Source organism: Conger conger, chromosome 3, assembly GCF_963514075.1.
Source record: "Conger conger chromosome 3, fConCon1.1, whole genome shotgun sequence".
In the NCBI taxonomy this organism is placed as follows: domain Eukaryota; kingdom Metazoa; phylum Chordata; class Actinopteri; order Anguilliformes; family Congridae; genus Conger; species Conger conger.
The window spans coordinates 1972609-1985794 of record NC_083762.1 but is presented as its reverse complement, the minus strand read 5'-3'; the positions used below and the strand labels follow the sequence as shown (position 1 = coordinate 1985794).

The following is a 13186-nucleotide window of genomic DNA, read 5'->3' as shown; positions in this document are numbered from 1 at the left end:
TTTCTGAGATACTCAAACCACCCTGTCTGCCACCAACAATCAACCCATGGTCAGAGTCACTTAGATCACATTTCACCCCTCATTCTGATGGTTGATGTGAACATTAACTGAAGCTCCTGAACCATATCTACATGATTGTATGCATTGCACTGCTGCCCCACAATTGGCTGATTAGATAATCGCATGGATATCCTAATAAAGTGCTCAGTGAGTGTATATTCCGTATGTGCAGATGGAGTAAAGGTTGGTGATTGGGTGTCTGTGGTGATGATGGTGGTTTTGTTGCCATGGTAACCCAAAAGGACAGGATGTTGAGGGTGGAACGCTGTTTCTTGTTTCAGGGACTATGTTCGGAGCGAGCTGGAGTCGGACTATGAGGGACCGCTCTACCTGGAGCCTCTGTCTATGAACCGATTCAGCACTGCCCTCATCTGTGAGTACCGCCCGCTCACCTGCCCTCACCTGCGCCTGAACACACCTGCCCTCACCTGCGCCTGAACACACCTGTACATCACCTGCGCCTGAACACACCTGCTCTCACCTGCGCCTGAACACACCTGCCCTTACCTGCGCCTGAACACACCTGCTCTCACCTGCGCCTGAACACACCTGCCCTCACCTGCGCCTGAACACACCTGTAACTCACCTGCACCTGAACACACCTGTATCTCACCTGTAACTCACCTGCACCTGAACACACCTGCTCTCACCTGCGCCTGAACACACCTGTAACACACCTGTACCTGAACACACCTGCCCTCACCTGCACCTGAACACACCTGTACATCACCTGCGCCTGAACACACCTGCTCTCACCTGCGCCTGAACACACCTGTAACTCACCTGCACCTGAACACAACTGTAACTCACCTGGACCTGAACACACCTGTAACTCACCTGTACCTGAACACACCTGTAACTCACCTGTACCTGAACACACCTGTAACTTACCTGTACCTGAACACACCTGTAACTCACCTGTACCTGAACACAGCTGTAACTCACCTGTACCTGAACACACCTGCCCTCACCTGCACCTGAACACACCTGTAACTCACCTCTACCTGAACACACCTGCCCTCACCTGCACCTGAACACACCTGTAACTCACCTGCGCCTGAACACACCTGTAACTCACCTGCGCCTGAACACACCTGTAACTCACCTGTACATGAAAACACCTGCTCTCACCTGCAACTCACCTGTACCTGAACACACCTGCCCTCACCTGCACCTGTAACTCACCTGTAACTCACCTGCGCCTGAACACACCTGCCCTCACCTGTACCAGAACACACCTGTAACTCACCTGCGCCTGAACACACCTGTAACTCACCTGTACCTGAACACACCTGCTCTCACCTGCGCCTGAACACACCTGTAACTCACCTGTACCTGAACACACCTGCCCTCACCTGCACCTGTAACTCACCTGTACCTGAACACACCTGTAACTCACCTGTACCTGAACACACCTGCTCTCACCTGCACCTGTAACTCACCTGTAACTCACCTGTACCTGAACACACCTGTAACTCACCTGTACCTGAACACACCTGCTCTCACCTGCACCTGTAACTCACCTGTAACTCACCTGTACCTGAACACACCTGCCCTCTCCTGCACCTGTAACTCACCTGTACCTGAACACACCTGTAACTCACCTGTACCTGAACACACCTGCCCTCACCTGCACCTGTAACTCACCTGTAACTCACCTGTACCTGAACACACCTGCCCTCACCTGTACCTGAACACAGCTGTAACTCACCTGTACCTGAACACACCTGCCCTCACCTGCACCTGAACACACCGGTAACTCACCTGCACCTGAACACACCTGCCCTCACCTGCACCTGAACACACCTGTAACTCACCTGCGCCTGAACACACCTGTAACTCACCTGCGCCTGAACACACCTGTAACTCACCTGTACCTGAACACACCTGCCCTCACCTGCACCTGAACACACCTGTAACTCACCTGTACCTGAACACACCTGCCCTCACCTGCACCTGAACACACCGGTAACTCACCTGCACCTGAACACACCTGCCCTCACCTGCACCTGAACACACCTGTAACTCACCTGCGCCTGAACACACCTGTAACTCACCTGCGCCTGAACACACCTGTAACTCACCTGTACCTGAACACACCTGCCCTCACCTGCACCTGAACACACCTGTAACTCACCTGCGCCTGAACACACCTGTAACTCACCTGCGCCTGAACACACCTGTAACTCACCTGTACCTGAACACACCTGCTCTCACCTGCACCTGTAACTCACCTGTACCTGAACACACCTGCCCTCACCTGCACCTGTAACTCACCTGTAACTCACCTGTACCTGAACACACCTGCCTTCACCTGCACCTGAACACACTGGTAACTCACCTGCACCTGAACACACCTGCCCTCACCTGCACCTGAACACACCTGTAACTCACCTGCGCCTGAACACACCTGTAACTCACCTGTACCTGAACACACCTGCTCTCACCTGCGCCTGAACACGCCTGTAACTCACCTGTACCTGAACACACCTGCCCTCACCTGCACCTGTAACTCACCTGTAACTCACCTGTACCTGAACACACCTGTAACTCACCTGTACCTGAACACAGCTGTAACTCACCTGTACCTGAACACACCTGCCCTCACCTGCGCCTGAACACACCTGTAACTCACCTGCGCCTGAACACACCTGTAACTCACCTGTACCTGAACACACCTGCTCTCACCTGCACCTGTAACTCACCTGTAACTCACCTGTACCTGAACACACCTGCCCTCACCTGCACCTGAACACACCTGTAACTCACCTGTACCTGAACACACCTGCCCTCACCTGCACCTGAACACACCTGTAACTCACCTGCGCCTGAACACACCTGTAACTCACCTGCGCCTGAACACACCTGTAACTCACCTGTACCTGAACACACCTGCCCTCACCTGCACCTGAACACACCTGTAACTCACCTGCGCCTGAACACACCTGTAACTCACCTGCGCCTGAACACACCTGTAACTCACCTGTACCTGAACACACCTGCTCTCACCTGCACCTGTAACTCACCTGTACCTGAACACACCTGCCCTCACCTGCACCTGTAACTCACCTGTAACTCACCTGTACCTGAACACACCTGCCCTCACCTGCACCTGAACACACTGGTAACTCACCTGCACCTGAACACACCTGCCCTCACCTGCACCTGAACACACCTGTAACTCACCTGCGCCTGAACACACCTGTAACTCACCTGTACCTGAACACACCTGCTCTCACCTGCGCCTGAACACACCTGTAACTCACCTGCGCCTGAACACACCTGTAACTCACCTGTACCTGAACACACCTGCTCTCACCTGCGCCTGAACACGCCTGTAACTCACCTGTACCTGAACACACCTGCCCTCACCTGCACCTGTAACTCACCTGTAACTCACCTGTACCTGAACACACCTGTAACTCACCTGTACCTGAACACAGCTGTAACTCACCTGTACCTGAACACACCTGCCCTCACCTGCGCCTGAACACACCTGTAACTCACCTGCGCCTGAACACACCTGTAACTCACCTGTACCTGAACACACCTGCTCTCACCTGCACCTGTAACTCACCTGTAACTCACCTGTACCTGAACACACCTGCCCTCACCTGCACCTGAACACACCTGTAACTCACCTGTACCTGAACACACCTGCCCTCACCTGCACCTGAACACACCTGTAACTCACCTGCACCTGAACACACCTGTAACTCACCTGTACCTGAACACACCTGTAACTCACCTGTACCTGAACACACCTGTAACTCACCTGCGCCTGAACACACCTGTAACTCACCTGTACCTGAACACACCTGCTCTCACCTGCGCCTGTAACTCACCTGTAACTCACCTGTACCTGAACACACCTGTAACTCACCTGTACCTGAACACACCTGTAACTCACCTGCGCCTGAACACAACTGTACCTATATCACTCACTAGCACTGATGTTTCAAAGGTTCAGGCAGTTATTTCTGTGCGGAACTGATGAATGGGACTGCTTACAGGAGGAGGGAGGGTTTGGGAACACCAGGGGAAGGACATTTTTGGGGAGGTTGAATGAGGCTTTGGTTCGTCTGGCTCATCATCCTTGGCTTACAGTCTTATTTCAGGAAGGTCATTATGGAGGCATTAGCTGACAGTCTCATTTAATAAATGGGGCTGTGTTTCAGTAATATTCATTTAATTACCTTTCATTAATTTTCTTAGAAATGAGAAATGGGGGGGGCACTTTGTGTAGTAATTTGTGCGAATCAAGAAGGAAAGTTTTATTATTTTTCTTTAAAGAGGTATAGTGCCTGTTAAAGAAAAGACTTTACTTTTTAGTAATAAAAAAAGACGTAGCTAAGGTACATGACCCAGAAGGTTGCTGGTTCAAGCCCCAGTGTAGCCACCACACAGCTGTTGGGCCCTTAACCCCTCATTGGGAGTTCCTGTCCCTTGTAAAGAGTTCCTGTCCCGTGTAAAGAGTTCCTGTCCTGTGTAAAGAGTTCCTGTCCTGTATATAGAGTTCCTGTCCTGTATATAGAGTTCCTGTCCCGTGGAAAGAGTTCCTGTCCCGTGGAAGGAGTTCCTGTCCCGTGGAAAGAGTTCCTGTCCCGTGGAAGGAGTTCCTGTCCCGTGGAAAGAGTTCCTGTCCCGTGGAAAGAGTTCCTGTCCCGTGGAAAGAGTTCCTGTCCCGTGGAAAGAGTTCCTGTCCCGTGTAAAGAGTTCCTGTGCCGTGTAAAGAGTTCCTGTCCCGTGGAAAGAGTTCCTGTCCCGTGTAAAGAGTTCCTGTGCTGTGTTTCCCAGGTCAGTTGGTGGTGTGCGCGCTGTGCTCCTGTGTGATGCAGACGAGGCAGGTCTGGCTGTTCTCGGCTCAGCTGCTCCCCCTGGTGGCGCGCCTGTGCCTCGTCCCTCTGGAGGCCGTGGTGTTGGCCAGCCGCTTCGCCGCCCTCTTCACCGGCCTGTGGGTGCTCTACTTCCTGGCTTCCAACCTGCTGGTGCCCTACAACCTGGCCAAGACCGCCTACCGCGAGCTGGTGCAGGTGAGCCAGTAGTCTCTGGTGGAGCCTCGATAAGATCAGAGCAGCTGTTGGGCCCTTGAGCAAGGCCCTTAACCCCGCATTGATCCAGGGGGGATTGTCCCCAGCTTAGTCTAATCGACTGTAAGTCGCTCTGGATAAAAGTTTCAGCTAAATATCTTCACTGCTTCACTGAACTTATCATGGCTACACCAGGGACTGAACTACCGATCTTCCGGATCCCAGTCATGTATCTTAGACACGAGGCGACTGGCTGTCCCTGGTATGGCCCTGCTGTTATGATATGATTGTACTCACTCTTCCAACTCCCCTCCCTACCTCTCTCTCGCTCCCTCCCTCTCTCCCTCCCTCTCTAACCCCTCTCCTTCCCCTGCTCCATCCCTCTTTCTCTCCCCTCTCTATCTCCCTCCCCCTCCCTCCCTCATTCCCCCCTTCTCTCTGTCCCCTGTCTCCCTCTCTTTCTCTCCCTCCCCCTCTCTTTCTCTCTCTCACTCCCCCTCCCCCTCTCCCCTTCTCCCCCTATCTCCTTATCTACTTCTCCCTCTCTCTCTCCCTACCCCTCTCTCTCCCTCTCCCTCTCTCTCTCCCATGTCTCCCCCTCGCCCTCCCTCTCTCTCTCCCTCTCTTTCTCCCCCTCTCCCTCCCCCTCTCTCTCCCCCCCTCTCTCTCCCCCTCTCTCTCTCCCTCCCCCTCTCTCTCCCTCTCCCTCCCTCTCCCCTCCCGGTGCAGGTGGTGGAGGTATATGGGCTCCTGGTTCTGGGCGGGTTCCTGTGGAACCAGCTGGTTCTGCCACTGCTCTTCATGTGTTCTGGCTGGTGCTGTTCTCCCTGCAGATCTACAGCTACCTCCGCTCCCACGAGCAGCCCCCGCCCCGCCAGAGACTGCTGCTCCTTTTCCTCACCAGGTGTGTGTGAGTGTGAGTGTGTGTAATATGTGTGTAATGTTCTCTCAGTATAGCAGAGTGCTATAGTGTGTGTAATGTGTGTGTAATGTTCTCTCAGTATAGCAGAGTGCTATAGTGTGTGTAATGTGTGTGTAATGTTCTCTCAGTATAGCAGAGTGCTATAGTGTGTGTAATGTGTGTCTAATGCTCTCTCAGTATAGCAGAGTGCTATAGTGTGTGTAATGTGTGTGTGTGTGTGTAAGGTGTGTGTAATGCTCTCTCAGTATAGCAGAGTGCTATAGTGTGTGTGTAAGGTGTGTGTAATGTGTGTGTAATGCTCTCTCAGTATAGCAGAGTGCTATAGTGTGTGTGTAAGGTGTATGTAGTGTGTGTGTAAGGTGTGTGTAATGCTCTCTCAGTGTAGCAGAGTGCTATAGTGTGTATAATGTGTGTGTAATGCGTGTGTAATGTGTGTGTAAGGCGTGTGTAAGGTGTGTGTAGTGTGTGTGTAAGGTGTGTAATGCTCTCTCAGTGTAGCAGAGTGCTATAGTGTGTGTAGTGTGTGTGTAAGGTGTGTGTAAGGTGTGTGTAATGCTCTCTTAGTATAGCAGAGTGCTATAGTGTGTGTAAGGTGTGTGTAGTGTGTGTGTAAGGTGTGTGTAAGGTGTGTGTAATGTTCTCTTAGTATAGCAGAGTGCTATAGTGTGTGTAAGGTGTGTGTAGTGTGTGTGTAAGGTGTGTGTAATGCTCTCTCAGTGTAGCAGAGTGCTATAGTGTGTGTAAGGTGTGTGTAGTGTGTGTGTGTAAGGTGTGTGTAGTGTGTGTGTGTAATGTGTGTGTGTGTGTGTAATATGTGGGTAATGCTCTCTGTGTAGCAGAGTGCTATAGTGTGTGTAGTGTGTGTGTAAGGTGTGTGTAAGGTGTGTGTAATGTGTGTGTGTGTGTGTGTGTGTAATATGTGTGTAATGCTCTCTCAGTGTAGCAGAGTGCTATAGTGTGTGTAAGGTGTGTGTAGTGTGTGTGTAAGGTGTGTGTAAGGTGTGTGTAGTGTGTGTGTGTGTATGTGTGTGTGTGTAATATGTGTGTAATGCTCTCTCAGTTTAGCAGAGTGCTATAGTGTGTGTAAGGTGTGTGTAGTGTGTGTGTAAGGTGTGTGTAATGCTCTCTCAGTGTAGCAGAGTGCTATAGTGTGTGTAAGGTGTGTGTAGTGTGTGTAGTGTGCTCTCTCTCAGTATTACAGAGTGCTATAGTGTGTATAAGGTGTGTGTAATGTTCTCTCAGTATTGCAGAGTGCTATAGTGTGTGTGTAAGGTGTGTGTAATGCTCTCTCAGTATTGCAGAGTGCTATAGTGTGTGTGTAAGGTGTGTGTAATGCTCTCTCAGTATTGCAGAGTGCTATAGTGTGTGTGTAAGGTGTGTGTAATGCTCTCTCAGTATTGCAGAGTGCTATAGTGTGTGTGTAAGGTGTGTGTAATGCTCTCTCAGTATTGCAGAGTGCTATAGTGTGTGTGTAAGGTGTGTGTAAGGTGTGTTTAGCAGATTGCTGCAGCACTCCCTGCTCTCTGCTGGGTCTGGTCACCGTGTCGTTTGCGGTGCTGGGCGTGCTCACGCTCTGCAGGTTCTACCTGCAGGGCTACCGAGCCTTCACCAACGACAACGCCCTGCACAGGTGAGCCACACCCTGCACAGGTGAGCCACGCCCTGCGTGTGTGTGATAGAGAGCACAGTACATGCTGTTCGCTTATTACACCTCAGTATGTGAGTATCGATGTGTAACCAGTGTAGATGTGCAGTTATCAGTGTGTCTATCTGTGTTGGAGTGCACTGAGCACACCTGGGCTCACCTGTACACACCTGTACACACCTGGGCTCACCTGTACACACCTGTACACACCTGGGCTCACCTGTACACACCTGCACACACCTGTACACACCTGGGCTCACCTGTACACACCTGAGCTCACCTGTACACACCTGTACACACCTGGGCTCACCTGTACACACCTGCACACACCTGGGCTCACCTGTACACACCTGAGCTCACCTGTACACACCTGAGCTCACCTGTACACACCTGTACACACCTGGGCTCACCTGCACACACCTGTACACACCTGAGCTCACCTGAGCACACCTGGGCTCACCTGTACACACCTGTACACACCTGGGCTCACTTGTACACACCTGAGCTCACCTGAGCTCACCTGTACACACCTGCACACACCTGTACATACCTGGGCTCACCTGTACACACCTGAGCTCACCTGAGCACACCTGGGCTCACCTGTACACACCTGTACACACCTGGGCTCACCTGTACACACCTGGGCTCACCTGTACACACCTGTACACACCTGGGCTCACCTGTACACACCTGGGCTCACCTCCTGTCTGGCAGGTTCTGGGCTCACCTGTACACCTCCTGTCTGGCAGGTTCTGGGCTCACCTGAGCACACCTGAGCTCACCTGAGCACACCTGGGCTCACCTGAGCTCACCTGTACACACCTGCACACACCTGTACATACCTGAGCTCACCTGAGCACACCTGGGCTCACCTGTACACACCTGTACACACCTGGGCTCACCTGTACACACCTGGGCTCACCTGTACACACCTGTACACACCTGAGCTCACCTGTACACACCTGGGCTCACCTGTACACACCTGAGCTCACCTGTACACACCTCCTGTCTGGCAGGTTCTGGGCACACCTGTACACACCTCCTGTCTGGCAGGTTCTGGGCACACCTGTACACACCTCCTGTCTGGCAGGTTCTGGGCTCACCTGTACACACCTCCTGTCCGGCAGGTTCTGGGCTCACCTGTACACACCTCCTGTCCGGCAGGTTCTGGGCACGCTGCTGATCTACGTGCTGTTCGTGGTGGAGCAGTGGTGGCAGCGTCCGGTGGAGCACATGGACGAGGTGACGTACTGTGTGAACGGGGCGTCCCGGCTGCGTGTTCCTGGAGCGCTGTGCGTGGTGGCATATGGCCTGCGGGAGGCGCTCTTCGGCGAGTGGACGGTCATGGGCTCCACCATCATCTTCATCCACTCGTACTACAACGTGTGGCTGCGTGCCCAGCTGGCCTGGCAGAGCTTCCTGCTGCGCAGAGACACCGTCCGCAAGATCCACAGCATGCCCACCGCCCCCTGCCAGCAGCTGCACACACATAACGTCATCTGCACCATCTGCTACCAGGTGTGTGTGTGTGTGTGTGTGTGTGTGTGTGTGTGTGTGTGAGAGTGAGTGTGTGAGTGTGTGTGTGTGTGTGAGAGTGAGTGTGAGAGTGTGTGTGTGTGTGTGAGTGTGTGTGTGAGTGTATGTGTGTGAGAGTGTGTGTGTGTGAGTGTGTGTGTGTGAGTGTGTGTGTGAGAGTGAGTGTGAGTGTGTGAGTGTGTGAGTGTGTGTGTGTGTGTGAGAGTGAGTGTGAGTGTGTTTGCATGTGCAAGGATATTGATTGCTCGGGAACAGAAAATAGACAGGTCTTTGATGGCCATACACTGCTACACAATGAGCTCAATAGAATCAATAGAAATAGACAGAAGAGTGCTGCTCTAATTCCATCTCAGCGTGTCTTTAATAAACTAAAAGATACTTACTACATACTACATACTACTTACTACTTACTAAAAGATCAGCCCTGCTCTCTGTCTCCCCCTGCAGGACATGTCCTGCGCTGTGATCACGCCCTGCGCTCATTTCTTCCACGCTGGGTGTCTTAAGAAGTGGCTCTACATTCAGGAGACCTGTCCTCTCTGTCACAGCCAGCTCAGGAGCCAATCACAGCCCAGCGCTACACACCCCCCTACAGGACATTCCTCAACCGGCCAATCAGGACCAAGCAGGGGCGGAGCCACGCAACCACCTCCAGGACATTTTTGAACCGGCCAATCGGAATCAAGCAGGAGCGGTCGACAGCCAATCACAGCCCACCTCCACTCCCACCCTCATACAGGACATTCGTCAATCAGCCAATCAGAACCAAATGGGTGGAGCCAGTCAACCTGCCGGCCAATCAGAACCAAGCGTGAGCGGTCAAGAGCCAATCATGGCCTGCCACAATTCCCACCTTCCTACAGGACATTCCCCAGTCAGTCCATCATCCAGCCAATCAGAGTGAATCAGGGGCGGAGCCTACAGAGCTGGGTGACTGTGGGGTTCTGGGTAATTTCCCTGACAGTGGGACTGCACTGTTTCCTATCCAGGGGGTTTGGCTGTCCCCCCGACCCCTGACCCCTGACCCCCAGCACTGAGGCAGTGTCCACAGCCTGCTAAACCCCGCCCACAGGAACGGCCCAGCCAGTCATACTTCATAATACTTCCAGTTTACTTCCAGTTTGCTCCCGCCATAACACAATTCTAAACTGGATTCCTTGAGATCCACTGTATGTGCTGTGTATGTGTTCCTTCTCCCATAATTACCACCTTCATAACAAACCTTTAACTGCTCTAATTAGATGCGTAATATCAGCTGAAGGATGATTTGCCCTCTTAAAGTGACAGCGTACAGAAATAGTATTCACCCATTCAGTCAGAGAAAATGGCAGTGAGTGAAACCTGCATTATGTTGGAATGAGGACAGAATTATGTTAGAAAACTAAACATGCTTTCAGCAACTTTAATTTAATGAAAACCCAGGACCCACAGTGGCCCACTCACCCCCCCCCCCCCCCCCCATCCTTACCCCCCCCCCCTCCAGTTACGCTGTTATCTCATCCTCCTGCCCCCAGCTCTTACCCCAGCTCTGTAAACGCCCGTGCCAGGACTCTCACAGGAAGGCCGTCTCTGAGAAACCCACCGGATGTGACGTGACTCGGCCTCTCGGTGAAGCTGGGTGAAGCTGGATGAAGCTGGATGAAGCTCGGTGAAGCTGGATGAAGCTGGGTGAAGCTGGATGAAGCTCGGTGAAGCTGGATGAAGCTGGGTGAAGCTGGATGAAGCTCGGTGAAGCTGGATGAAGCTGGGTGAAGCTGGATGAAGCTCGGTGAAGCTGGATGAAGCTGGGTGAAGCTGGATGAAGCTTGATGAAGCTGGATGAAGCTCGGTGAAGCTTGGTGAAGCTGGATGAAGCTCGGTGTAGCTGGAGGAAGCTGGGTGAAGCTGGGTGAAGCTGGATGAAGCTCAGTGAAGCTGGATGAAGCTGGGTGAAGCTGGATGAAGCTCGGTGAAGCTGGATGAAGCTGGGTGAAGCTGGATGAAGCTCGGTGAAGCTGGATGAAGCTGGGTGAAGCTTGATGAAGCTTGATGAAGCTGGATGAAGCTGGGTGAAGCTGAATGAAGCTCGGTGAAGCTGGATGAAGCTGGGTGAAGCTGGATGAAGCTCGGTGAAGCTGGATGAAGCTCGGTGAAGCTGGATGAAGCTGGGTGAAGCTTGATGAAGCTTGGTGAAGCTGGATGAAGCTGGGTGAAGCTGGATGAAGCTCAGTGAAGCTGGATGAAGCTGGGTGAAGCTGGATGAAGCTGGATGAAGCTCGGTGAAGCTGGATGAAGCTGGGTGAAGCTGGATGAAGCTCGGTGAAGCTGGATGAAGCTGGGTGAAGCTTGATGAAGCTTGATGAAGCTGGATGAAGCTGGGTGAAGCTGAATGAAGCTCGGTGAAGCTGGATAAAGCTGGGTGAAGCTGGATGAAGCTCGGTGAAGCTGGATGAAGCTCGGTGAAGCTGGATGAAGCTGGGTGAAGCTGGATGAAGCTTGATGAAGCTGGATGAAGCTCGGTGAAGCTGGATGAAGCTGGGTGAAGCTTGATGAAGCTGGATGAAGCTCGGTGAAGCTGGATGAAGCTCGGTGAAGCTGGGTGAAGCTGGATGAAGCTCGGTGAAGCTGGATGAAGCTCGGTGAAGCTGGATGAAGCTGGGTGAAGCTGGATGAAGCTTGATGAAGCTGGATGAAGCTGGGTGAAGCTGGGTGAAGCTGGATGAAGCTCGGTGAAGCTGGATGAAGCTGGGTGAAGCTGGATGAAGCTGGATGAAGCTCGGTGAAGCTGGATGAAGCTTGATGAAGCTGGATGAAGCTTGATGAAGCTGGATGAAGCTCGGTGAAGCTGGATGAAGCTGGGTGAAGCTCGGTGAAGAAGCTTCTCTGCACGGTTCTGCTCTGTTCTGTTCAGTTATGCTCGCACGCACTCTTGCCTCGTAATATTAGCACTTAGAGATATTTATTTAATGTACACTACTAATCTAATTTATTACCAATGCTCCAAAGTTGTCTTGTCAGTTACCCAATTTTTTGGTGAGCATTCAGACAGAATTATAAATATGTATATATATATATATATGTAGTCAGACACACACACACACACACACACACACTCAGGTTTTTGATATGCCATACAGTGTTAATGCTGCACCAGCCAGTGTGAAGTGGGGGAAGCTTAGGTGAACACTTTGGTGCCCTCTAGAGGTAGAAGTGGGAATAGCTTCTGACCGCGGATTGGTGCCTGACGTATTCAGCTGATTTCAGCGGTGCTACTTTGGCATTTATTGAATATGTGGGAATGAATACATTTTAAAATGTATGAACTGAACTCACTAAATGCCTTTTTTACGATTGTGTAGCGAAGTGATAGTTTTTGCACATCCGCATCCGAAATCTGATATCGGTAATGGCATATGGATTTTTCTTGTCTTGAATTATCTTTTTTTAATCTTTGGCAATAATGGAGGTGAAGGGTATGCACTGTTCTGGTCCGTTTGCCTGAAATCCTTTTATTTTACACAACTGAATGTCAAATAAATGCAAATGTACCAGAAATGTGTAATTGTGTTCTTCCACCTGGACATTGCAGCCAGCTTAAGGGTGATTGTGTAGCTGGGTTATGGGTGATTGTGTAGCTGGGTTATGGGTGATTTCGTTGCTGGGTTATGGGTGAGTGTGTAGCTGGGCTATGGGTAATTTTGTTGCTGGGTTATGGGTGATTGTGTAGCTGAGTTATGGGTGATTGTGTAGCTGGGTTATGAATGATTGTGTAGCTGGGTTATGGGTGATTGTGTAGCTGGGTTATGAATGATTGTGTAGCTGGGTTATGAATGATTGTGTAGCTGGGTTATGGGTTATTGTGTAGCTGGGTTATAGTTGGGTTATAGTTGAATGTGTAGCCAGTCATGATTGAATGTGCATTTTGAATGTAGTGTAGATTACATTGGTATAGTTTGGATGTACAGTAACAGTTGGTGTAGTCTGTGTTTAGGTGTAGTGAAGGAGTAGTTTGTG

General features: G+C 51.4%; 1 pseudogene; it reads left to right on the top strand.

Moving 5' to 3' along the window:
• Nucleotides 1-10623, top strand: part of LOC133125269 (RING finger protein 145-like) — a 16156-nt pseudogene extending 5533 nt beyond the window's left edge.
• Nucleotides 10624-13186: the final 2563 nt, after the last annotated feature.